Here is a 12,754-nt window from a genome sequence, read left to right as displayed (position 1 = left end):
GTTTTCAGGTAACCAGGAGTAATGTGTAGTGGTGAATATGCCAGTGGAGATAGAAGATCACTAGGCATAGAATGCAGCTGGTGGCTCAGCTAATTTTGTAATGATGCATATGTAAAACTTGTTTTTAAACAAGTAATTTTGTAAAACAAACAAGGGTATTTAATTCCCTACTATCTTATAAAAGTAAATATTTTAAATTAACATTTTCCGCTGCAAACTTTGATAAATTGACAAAAGTAGTACCAACTGTGAGTCACACGCCTAGGCTCGAAGGCAGGGTGTGACAATTTATCATTAGACATTTTATAGTGATCAATCTAGATCTATGTACATTAAACTTGACAAGTTTATTAACGTGTGAATGTATATTGGAATTTTGAAGGTCCTTGTTTATGTTTTATTCAAATAGGTAAAGTGAACATACATGGAAAATTTAAAGGTCGATGCATTAATTGAGAGTTACTTAAGGATATAAGCCAACTATTTAAATTAATAATTTATTGATATAATAATATCTCGCTAAATTAATAAAATATTTCGTTTCCAACATTATTAATTTATAGAGGTTTTACTATATGTGCATCATCCTATAACACCTATCATCATCTATTGTTACAATGGATATAGCGACAATGAAAGTATGGCAGTTCAAAATATGGTACTAACAGAGCTTCCAAACATGCTAAAATCAAATAACATGATCAGTTAGTCTCACCGCAAGTGGGGTCTCCTGCGATAAGCCTTCGGCATGAGATCAGTAACTTGATACGAGTAAGAGGTGATAAGAGAGTAAGGTAGCGTTTAGCATGCAGTATTTACATGGGGAATTCATTGGTTCATTGCGTAGGAATGAAAGTGATGTTTAGTACTTTAGTTGCTCAATGGAATGGAATCACCTAATAAATGTGGAATCCTATTCCATCAAAACCATTCCTTCCCACCCATTCTTTTTTTTTTCTTTATTTCATTTATCTTTCACTCTACTTTCTTAACAACACCACCTGACAACAACAACAACAACCGCTACCACCTGACAGCCACCGTCGCCTCCACCACCACCACTGTCTCCACTACCACCTCACCACCAGTGCTACTACTGCCAGTGCCACCTTCATCGCTGTAACCATAACAACCATTGTCATCGCCCCATCTGGCCACCACCGCCACCACTGCTATCGCTGCTTGACCACCACCACCAGACTGCCACCATTGTCGCCGCCACTTTACCATCGCCATCACTATCTGAACACCAATGCTACCACTACCACTATCATTGCTCGACCATCACTATCACGACCACCACCTTCGCCACTGCCACCACCATTGTCGTTGCCATAGCTACCAACATCATCGTGGCCATTGCAATTTTTTTTACTTTGGTAAAACTATTATTTTTGAGATAGGAGTATTTTTATTATTTGCATTTCATTCCTACATTTTTTTGGATACCAAACAACATAAAGTAATAATTTATTTCATTCCCATAGGTTAACCAAATAAGACAAATGAATGGTATTGATCCATTTCCTTCCATTGTCCATTTCATTCATTCTCTTATTCCATTCTCTCTTCATTCCATTACCTGTAACCAAACAAACCCTGAGTATGAAAAGAGAGTAGAGAGAATACAGTGGCGGATCCAGAAATTTTTTTCAGGTGGTACACTAATTTTGATGCTTAAATTTCATGGAATCCGATATAAATATTTCAGATTGGTACGATGGTTCGGGTCAGTTCATTACATAATAGAAATACGATAAAATAATAAAAAAGACACCATCATTCGAAATTAAAAAAGCACATAATATAAATACAATGGTCTTTATGAATTAAAAAAAAATACTTATAGTTGTTCTCTACGAGTCTTAATCTTTTGAAATTGCTACATAATATAAATACGATCATTCGGCCAGATGCCCGGACTACCGGAGAAAGGAGGTGTGGCGCCTACATAATCATGGTGGATAGGGGAGAGAGGCAGAGAATGGCGTTTGTAATTGTATCTTGGTTTAAAAATTTTGGTTTATGAAACCCTAAAAAACTGCAGAGAAAAAAAAATAAAAAAAATAGTGTAAAACGGATTTGAACCTGTGACCTTCGCTTAACGAACTTCCAGGTTTATCCACCAGACCAACAGCTTATATTCAAATCAAGATGGTTCATTTCTAATTTATAAGGTGCTTCACTCTATTATTTTCTATATATCAATACACCCATTTACATTCAAACGAATTTGAACCTGCGACCTTCAATTAACCAACTCAGTGGATCCTTGGAACTACCCATTTACATGGTGGCTCCGCCCATGAGTGAATAGGCTGAGAATGAATGAAAATACCATTGGTTAAGTCCTTCTATAGGCAATGTGGAAGCTTCTTTGGAAAAGCTTAAGCTTTTTAAAGGGAAATGGCCAACTCCTCTTTCAACATGTTCTGACAAAATACCATTTGAGTGTAACTTTCTATCTGCTTTTGTATTGCCTTGTCGACATTTACACTTTATGGCATATTTCAGCCTTATGTCACATTAGAGGTGACTTTTTTGAGAGTTACTGTAGTGAGAAGCTAAACTAGTCAACCTCGAAGCTTCGGTGATGAAGCTTCGAGCTTCCTGATCTAGCAACTTGTGTTTGCTGCTTCCTAGCTTCTAGGCTTTCCTTCCTTATGGGTGGATGCGGGTACCCACGTCATCACCATCCTTTAGTAGTAAGGGATAAATAAAGGGAGCTAGCGATAAGTTCCAGTTTAATTGCTGACATGAAATTTATCGCTAGTCAAAATCCACTTAAATTATATTTCTTTTAAAACTTATATGGTGTCGTATGTTATCCGTCAGCAAAGGTACGAATAACCTATGGATCGTTAGTGATCCCTAAGAAACATGAAACCTCTAAATGGCCAATTTTAGGTATTTCAAAACATGGAAGATCGTTGTTTGGTCATGGAATGTACACGATCTGCCAGTGACACGTAATGACGTAAGTGGGCTAATGTTTAAAATCATTGTTCGCGTAAGATGGAATTGGTAGTATCAAAATTTAAGTACTTTATTGTTTGTGCTTAATCTCACGATGAGATGTCAAATTGGGCTAGAGTAGATAGCTTTGGAATGTGAAGCAAGGTATTATCTGACACTTCCAAGTCATCAGAGTTTGCGGGCATAAAACATTTAGATAACGGGAAGGCATTGACGGGACGCCTCTGCATATACAGCAGCTACTAACATTTCTCGTCCTAATACGTATATCTGGAAATGTCATGTAGTTATCTGTATGTGATGCTACAATTTTTCGATTCGATAACGAAATAGACCGAAGTAAAAGTGGTTGCCTACTATCATTGGTTGGGGAGTAATTTTCATGACCTGCATGCTAAAATATGACTTGGAAGTCCGTTGTATCAAGTTCGAATATAATATATGTAATTGTAATATAATTTATCTATAATATTTAGAAATGCAATGCAATTTGATTTATAAATTTATTAAAATTATATAGATGTGTGAGGTCGACTGATAATAGTGTACGTCATTTTTGTGTAAGCTTGTGTCATATATACATTTACATACACATATCACATATACGCATGTGTACATACACATACACAAGCACATACATATATACATATAACATACACGATACACTCACAATACACAAACACATACATGTACACACAAATACACTAACACACACATTACACTCATAACACACACAAGGACATGCATAATTGCATACACATGTTACATATGTACATCCACAATATACATATTTGTTTTAGATTAAACTATTATTGATACAATATATACCCACACATTACCTATGGACGTGTCTGCACACACATAATGAACATACACATATATGATTCACATACGCGTGATACATATGCATACACATCATACATGGTACACATACACACGTATGTGCATACATAACGTTGATTGTTAATCACCAACATACATGTTTTCTTAAACTAAAAAAGTTATTAATAAGTATATACTGACAAATTTTCAACCAACACTCCCACACATACAGTGACGGATCTTGAACATCTAGTATGAATAGGCCGAAAGTCACAAAACCCAATTTTTTTCTACTTCTAAGGTTTGAGTCGGCAATCCGGTCCGGGTCGGGTCAAACATAAAAAACTCTATATTCAATTAAACACCCATTCAATCGTTCAAAGACAATATGTGAGGGGGAAGATTAGTACCTGAAAAAGAACCACACAACTTTTAAGATATTTAAACTCATCAATTACAAATGTCGAATCAAAATTTCAACAAGTTTTCTTTCAATATAAATCACCAGTTGAGTTTTCCCATGATAATTAACCTAACACATATCACCACAACAAATAAAAATTCTTATAAATTTCACACAGTTAGCACCACAAATTAAAAAATAAAAACATAAACCATTGTTTTTAAGTTGTAATCTAAAATCCACATCAATTTCACATTCAAATACCGAATTCACATAATCAAAACACGCATATTTTTTATTCATGAAAGGAGACCAAATTCAAGCATCAATTCTTCCAATAATTCTAAACCTTAACATACCAAATAAATTAAAAAAAAAAAAAGCATTGAACATGTTGCTAGTCTAATGTCTAAATAGTGATTCGACCCTGTTCTAGTGATCAGAGTGTTCTTCGAGCGGCCTGCCTTTTCTTCTGTTCGATTTCAATTTTCATACCTTAGCAATCAAACAAATATTATTCTGCTTCGGTCGTTCGATCAGGGACGGGAGGGTGGACTTATTGTTTTTTTTTGTTTTTGTTTTTGTTTTTTTTTTGGGTTTAAAAGTCATTTAGACTTGAGCTTCTTTGTATTAAAAAAATCTGGCTTATGAGGCTTTCTTTACGCTTATCAGCTAAATGTTTTCCTGCTCTTCGGCTTTAAGGAATTTACTTAAAAACAAATTTGAAGTGTAATCCGGATACAAATAATATCGATTGGTAGGACTGAATACATTTAATTTTTTTTTTTGATTTTCAAGAAAAAATTACACTGCTTAGCGAAAAAACTGGATAGGCTGAGGCCCGCCTTAGCCCTTTAAAAGATTCGTCCCTACACACAACACCCCGTAACACACAACACATACATACATACATTTTTTTAATTACTTTATTAGTAATAAATATAAATATATACAGGCGGATCACCTTGTCTAAAAGTACGTATATTTGGACAATGCTCTAGTATTGGGATGCACTTATATTTATTTTCAAAGTCAAGAGACTAAAATGTTATGAAATTTGAAGTTCAAAGTATAACGCTATTTCCAACAAGATGAAACTATCTAACTACTACCATATCGTTTGGATCATACAATCTATGCCATACGCTCTGTATCGTGAGGTTTTAAACTTTAAGCTCATGTTTTAAAATAGATAGTTTTAAAAAATTAGTCAATGTAAAAGTAATTCAAAATTCAAAATTATTTAACTTTGTAAAGTATATTTGTGCCCAGTCCACTAGGCTCCGGTTCATGCCGGTCCAGCCTATTAAAGTTCGATTATTAAAAGATCATGAAAAGGCTGTTTTCCTTTTATCTCTAGCAATTATCTCAACCTGTAATCATATTAAAGTTCATACTTATTGATGATTCACATACACATTAGACTGTCCGTTGTCATCTGCCACTATAGCTGCGAGTGGTCTGGCGTGAGCCACTTCGGCCAAAAACACCACAACGCCTAGTCGCAACCGGCTGTGAGCTGGCTTCCGTTGGCTAAAGTGGGCGGCGAGGGGAATATTTTTGGTGGGCGTGCCATATGACCGTTAGAGCTTCTTTTTTTTCCTTCTATATTAACCCATAACAAACACTTTCACAAACTAAAAAAACTAAAAAAAAAAACCTCACCCATTCTATTCATTTTTCTCCAATACACTAGCTATAAACAAAAAATCAATATAATTCCTTTTCTTTGTCCGACTCTTTTTCGGAGGAAGACGACCTTATTTTTGAAGCCGGAAGAATAACAGTTAATCTGCTGGTTGAACGGTTTCAAGGGCGACAAAGACTAACAAGACAATCACCTCTTCTTCATGATCGAGTGGGCACTAGTGAAACTTTGATATGTCACTATTTTAGCCCCGATCTTTGTTATGACGAACAACATTTTAGGCATTGACTTCGAATAAGTAAACAACTATTCATGCATTTATCAAATGATTTGTTGGACCAGTATCCTTTTTTTCAACAAAGAGTAGCTGCAAAGGTAAGCCCGGTTTCACGACCATGCAAAAATGTACAGCTGCTATTCGTCAACTAGCATCTGGAATTTCGTCAAACATGATGGATGAATACTTAGAAACCTCTGAAAACGTTTCGCGAGACTCACTTCATTTTTTTTTGTCAAGGTATACATATATACATATATGTTTCGTTTAGTTATATTTATATATTGTTCGAGGGTTTACTTAATAATGTTTATACATAGAGATCATATCGATTTACTCACGGAGATATTTGCGCAAACTAACTTTGTATGATATCCAACGCATATATGAGGTGCACGGTGAAAAACATGGTTCTATACACATGTTGTGGGATATGTGGTCCTACGGCATGGTGAGGTCAGTTCCACCGGGGTGATCACCTTGGCCCCACTATTATGATTGAGGCAGTGGCCTCCCAAGATCTTTGGTTCTGGCATGCATTTTTTTTTGTGTTGTGAGGTCAAATAATGACATAAATGTTATCGAACAGTCACCGATATACAATGACATTATTGACAGGGTTAAGCCAACTCAATCGTTTTATGCGAATGAGGAACAATTCAAGCATGGTTACTACTTGGTTGATGACATTTACAATCAATGTTCAATGCTTGTTCAAGCTTATGCATCTCCATGAAAAGCCTCGATCCCGGTGTCCTACGTTGGATGTTGGATTTACTCGTAAAATCAGTTTGATACAACGGAAGCATAAACAATTTGCAGCGGAAACTAAAACTTTTTACATAACAACTTCCTCCTCTAACTAATCTTCAATATGGATAGCCTCGTACGTGCCTCAAGCTTGCCACGTCACCAGTAATTCCTGCATACTAAAAGTCAGCCATACGCTGAGTGAGTTCTAACGTTTCTTTACTTTTCATAACATACGATTTGTAAATACATCGCATCTTTCATACATTTGTACATAGCATAACGCTTATAATCTTTATTTACTTTCCCTATGTATGCCTATCAATCGTTTTGTAACTATAGTCATATGCGCCTGCTCCTAACCGAGCCTCCTACTCTTGCTCATAACCGAGCCTCCTATCATTGCTCATAACCGAGCCTCATATCCTTGCTCATAACCGAGCCATATAAAGTTAGATGGATTCGCCATCCTAACTTATTGTGCACGCATGAGGCCCGAAGGCTCTAAGCATGAACATATACACATTCTTCTATACATAGCATTCATACTCATTGATATTCATATAACATTCTACGCAAGCATTGGTAGGATCTGTTCGTTAACTCTTTCTATCCTAGCTATCATTCAAACATTCAAATATATATTAATAAATTAATATATAAACACGTTCTTACAAGATATATGTTATTAACTAAAGTCACATATATCTATTATTTCACATACGAGTATGCATATAGCCCCAAAAACGTTTAAAGGAAAAAGGGGGCTAGAACTCACCTGTAGACGATTCCTTTCTGAGTTAATCGTAACGCCTCTCTTCAACTGGGCTCCACTAACTGTTAATAACGTACACACATTAATCTCTATAACCTCTTGTTATTTATTTCTTAAGTTAACGGGGTTAACTTTTAAGTTAACTGAACCGACATGTAACCTTCTTTAACCGTTCCTATTAATTTAATATACTTGGCCTTATCTTATTAATGAACCGTCTTTATTAGTTTGCATTTTTAACGACATTTATTATTATCGTATTTATATTTATTATTGTATTAGTTCATTACTATTCGTTCTTCTTCTTCTTCTTCTTCTTATTATTATTATTATTATTATTATTATTATTATTATTATTATTTATTTTTGTAAGTTATCCTTCGTTCGTACGCTCCTTTTAACTTCTCCGTTTACAACAGGCTCTTACGTTTAAGTGTTTCCCAACGGGTCCCATAAACCATTGGCTTCGCATAAGGCCGGTTACGGGTTCTAGACATGTCGAGTCTCGGGTTCGGGTTTCGTTCGAGTCCTCATATCCACATCACTCTTTATTAATATTATAGTATTATTATTATTAGTATATTTATTAAAGTTTTATTATTATTAAATTTATATATATATATATAGGGGAGATTTCAAATGAGAACCTCTTTGAGTTTTAAGAACTCGAAAGAACTCAGTGTAACGATTTTTTTTTCGATTTTTTTTACACATTCGTAATATATGTAAGTTAAATACACGTAAAAAAATTACAGAATTTTTTACGCGCCGAGTCGACTTATTACACATGTGTAACGGACGTAAAAATTAGTGTAATCACTTAAAACTTTATTATCTCTCATACTTTGACTTTTTAGTCAGATTTAATCTCAACCACACAATCCAATCCATTTAATAAAATGTGTGGCTAAGAATTGAGTTCTTAAGTTCTTAAAACTCAACATTGTTCTCAAAATATTCCTCCCCTATATATATATGAGAGATTTCAAATGAGAACCCTTTTGAGTTTTAAGAACTTGAAAGAACTTAGTGTAACGATTTTTTTTTCGAATTTTTTTTACACATGCGTAATATATGTACGTTAAATACACGTAAAAAATTACAGAATTTTTTACACACCGAGCCGACATTTACACATGTGTAACGGACGTAAAAGTTAGTGTAACCACTTACATCTTTATTCTCTCTCATACTTTGACTTTTTTGCCAGATTTAATCTCAACCACATATTCCAATCCACCTAATTAAATGTGTGACCTAGAATGGAGTTCTTAAGTTCTTACACCTCTAACATGGTTATCAAAAGATCCCTTCCTTATATATTTACCATACACCCCCGCTAACCCTAGCCCTTAAACCGTACCCCTCCTAATCTTCTTCTTCTTCTTCTTCCCCTTAAACTCTTAACCCTAGCCATCCCCGCCACTCCAGTAACTCCGGCGACCCCCTCCTTCCGTACTCTCTCTCTCTCTCTTTCAGCTTCCCGCAAGCACAACAATCAGGAAGGAGTTTGGGTTGAACCTCACCCAAATCCTAATCGCCTGAAATCAAGTCGCATACAACGATTCGCACGCCATCTATTCGCACAACGATTCGCGTCCAAAAGAATTCGCATCCAAGACGATTCGCGCGGATGGCTTGATCGATTCGCATTGGAGTTCATGCGAATTGTTTGATCTATTCGTATCGGATTCTTATTCGCACGACTTTCCATTCGCTCGGATTCTTATTCGCACGACTCTCTAGATCTGGTTTAATTATGTCGCACCTCGGGTTCGTGCTTGTTTTCAGATCGCCAGAGCCAGGTTTCATCCTTGCCGAACTCGAACCCAGGTCACGATGTGAGCCGCCGGTGACTAGCGTGAAGGACGAGGAACCTCTCAGGTCCGGTGGTTTGAGCTTCGGGCTTGCGGGTGTGGTTCGGGCTCTAGTTTTGGCCGGATTTGTTAGGACTCAGGTCTCATTGAAGACCCTTTGCACCATTTTATTATTATTTGTATCCTTTAATTTCTCTTGTCATTCTCGTTATTATTGTTATTGCCATTGTTAGCTTGATTGAAGCTTGTTTACATCGGTTTGTTTAGGTCAGTTTGACTCGGTTTATTTGTTAATAATCTTAACGAGAAAATGAATCAGAATGAATATAATGCTTACCTTCTTTTGTGTGATTAGTTAGATCTTGGATAATTTGAATGGATGAGATTGGGTTTGGAATGTTAGGTAAAGGGGATTTTTTGTGTGTGTATGGATATGTGTGACAATAATGGAAAGATAATGATGAAATGGTGAGGATAAGGATTAAAATTAGGGCTTAAGGTTTAAATAGACATAGCCTAAAGGTTTTTAGTCTCATAATTGTGTTCAAGTCCACTAACCTTAATAATCTTATCCCTTCTTATTATTTAATTAATTAAACAACGCAACACGACTCGTAACTAAAATAAGTCGTCTTATTTAATTAAACTAAATCTCAAAACGAGGATGTTACACTCCAGTTGAAGACAAACAAAAGAACTTTAAGAAGAAGCAATAATCGACACGAAAAAATATTGAAAGAGGGTTTGGATTTCTAAAGAAAAATTTTCATTTGATTTTAAGGCCACTACGGATGTGGTCAAGGGAGAAAATAATGAATACGGTCTACATTTGCATAATTCTTCATAACATGATTCTTGAGGACCAAGGTATGACTATTTGTCAAAACTACCAAAGTGACGTCCCACGACCCGAATCGACACTCACTGATGATGAAAAAACGTCATATATCTCAAGAACCGCGAGGTCAACGGAAACCTTCATCATGAGTTGGTCGAGCATTTGTGGGCTAGAAGCCCCAATGATCTTGCTAGACTAGTATTATTTATTAATATTTTTATTTTAATGCAATATTAGTTAGTTTCAAAATTTAGAAGAAATAAACAAATAAATACAAGAAAGTCGCTGTAATATTAGTTAGTTTCCAAATTTAGTCTTGCGAAAGTAGGGTATTGGGGCTCTTCAAATTTGGAGAGTGCGGTAAACTGTTAGTGCTTGGATTTGGTGTCCGCAGCTGTTCGAATAGGATAGGGGTTGTTTAGTCTTTATATTAATGTATAAAGGCACATTCGCTAAGGATGTTTAGCGAATGGGCCTCATTCGTTAAAGGCTAGACATATTCGTTAATGTAAGAGCTCATTCGTTACTACTGTGTAACGAATGGAGGCTCATTCGTTAAAGTAATGCCTATTCGCTAAGGATGTTTAGCGAATAGGAGGTCATTCGCTATGGGAAACCTCATTCGTTAGTGATGTTAACGAATGAGGAGGACTGCCTATAATTAGGCCTTCCCTAGTGAATGTGCATAGAGATCTGTGTCATATTTATCCCCTGTAACGTTATGCTGCCGGATTCTCTCCAGGCTTAATGTATTGATCTCCATTAACGTATTGAATGAACACGAGTTAACGTATCGATTTGCGACTAGATTCCTGGCTCGTAAACGTTCGTATAACGTTCTCACAATAGCTACGCTAAACATTCTTAGCGAATGGGCATTACTTTAACGAATTCGTTGTTAACGTATTCGACGTTAATGTATTGGTCGTTAACGTATTCGTCGCTAAAGTATTGAAGGTTAACGTATTCGACGTTAAAGTATTGGATGCTAAAGTATTGGAAAGCATTCGACAGCTACGGTCAAGGGGGAGTTTGTTAGTGCACGGATTTGGTGTCCACAGCTGTTCGAATAAGATAGGGGTTGTTTAGTCTTTATATTAATGTATAAAGGCACATTCGTTAAGGATGTTTAGCGAATGGGTCTCATTCGTTAAAGGCTAGACATATTCGTTAATGTAAGAGCTCATTCGTTACTACTGTGTAACGAATGGAGGCTCATTCGTTAAAGTACTGCCCATTCGCTAAGGATGTTTAGCGAATAGGAGGTCATTCGCTATGGGAAGCCTCATTCGTTAGTGATGTTAACGAATGAGGAGGACTGCCTATAATTAGGCCTTCCCTAGTGAATGTGCATAGAGATCTGTGCCATATTTATCCCCTGTAACGTTATGCTGCCGGATTCTCTCCAGGCTTAATGTATTGATCTCCATTAACGTATTGAATGAACACGACTTAACGTATCGATTTGCGACTAGATCTTGGCTCGTAAACGTTCGTATAATGTTCTCACATAAACTAAATACAAGAAAGTCGCTGTTCTAAAAAAAAAGATAATTCGTTGAAGCCATTGTTCTCCTAAACCACAACATGCTCAGGCGGCTTCAACGGATGTCCAGTCAGCACTGCATGATACAATATTATTGGATGAATTCAGAGTCCGGCTTCAACGACAACACATAGCCTTATGATGATTCAAGTCTTCTAGACTCTTTCTAAATATTTTACTAACTTGAATGTCGAAGTTAAAAGTGTTTGTAGGGTTACAACCCCGATGGACCTTCTAACGTCGGCATGACCATCGGAGGTTTCTCGAGATTTCATGAGCCCTAAATCATTTTATTGGTTTTACCGTGTTCACATTTTGACTTGGAAATCACCACCAGATACGTATGATCCATGTATCAACAAACTCAAGTTTTTTAGCAAATGCTTAATCCAACGTCTATACTCTAAAAAACTATAAGTTTTGTCACTTGTCATTTTCACACTAAACCTAACCCCTTTTAATAAAACTATTACAATATTTACCATTATTAAAATTTTTGCTTCAAAAAAAAGGTTAAGTTAATATTTACTTTGTATATTTGTGCAAATGTTCAACCTTTATAACTATCTCTCATTATTTTTTTTTTACATAAAACGTTATTCAAGATACATATTTACTGCAATTTCACAGTGTTTGATAGATTTATTGTTTATTATTGTATATCGATTGTTTATTAAATATTAACTTTTTATGAATTATATTATTAAATATTAACTTTTCATGAAATACATGCTAATCACACGGTTCTCATACTAGTGCGCTATATGGGCTTCAAACTAGTGAGTTATATAAAAAAGGTAAATCTTAAATAAGTTAAGGAACAGGGAAAATATTTGTTGAGTAAAACCCGGCGGAAATATTTGAAAATAGTATCCATGTATTAGACCTTATCTAATAGCTAT

This window comes from Bidens hawaiensis, unplaced genomic scaffold (genome assembly GCF_021521415.1).
Source record: "Bidens hawaiensis isolate Kalapana, Puna unplaced genomic scaffold, B.hawaiensis_p1.1 tig00023393_1, whole genome shotgun sequence".
Lineage (NCBI taxonomy): Eukaryota > Viridiplantae > Streptophyta > Magnoliopsida > Asterales > Asteraceae > Bidens > Bidens hawaiensis.
This window is presented reverse-complemented; position numbering follows the sequence as displayed.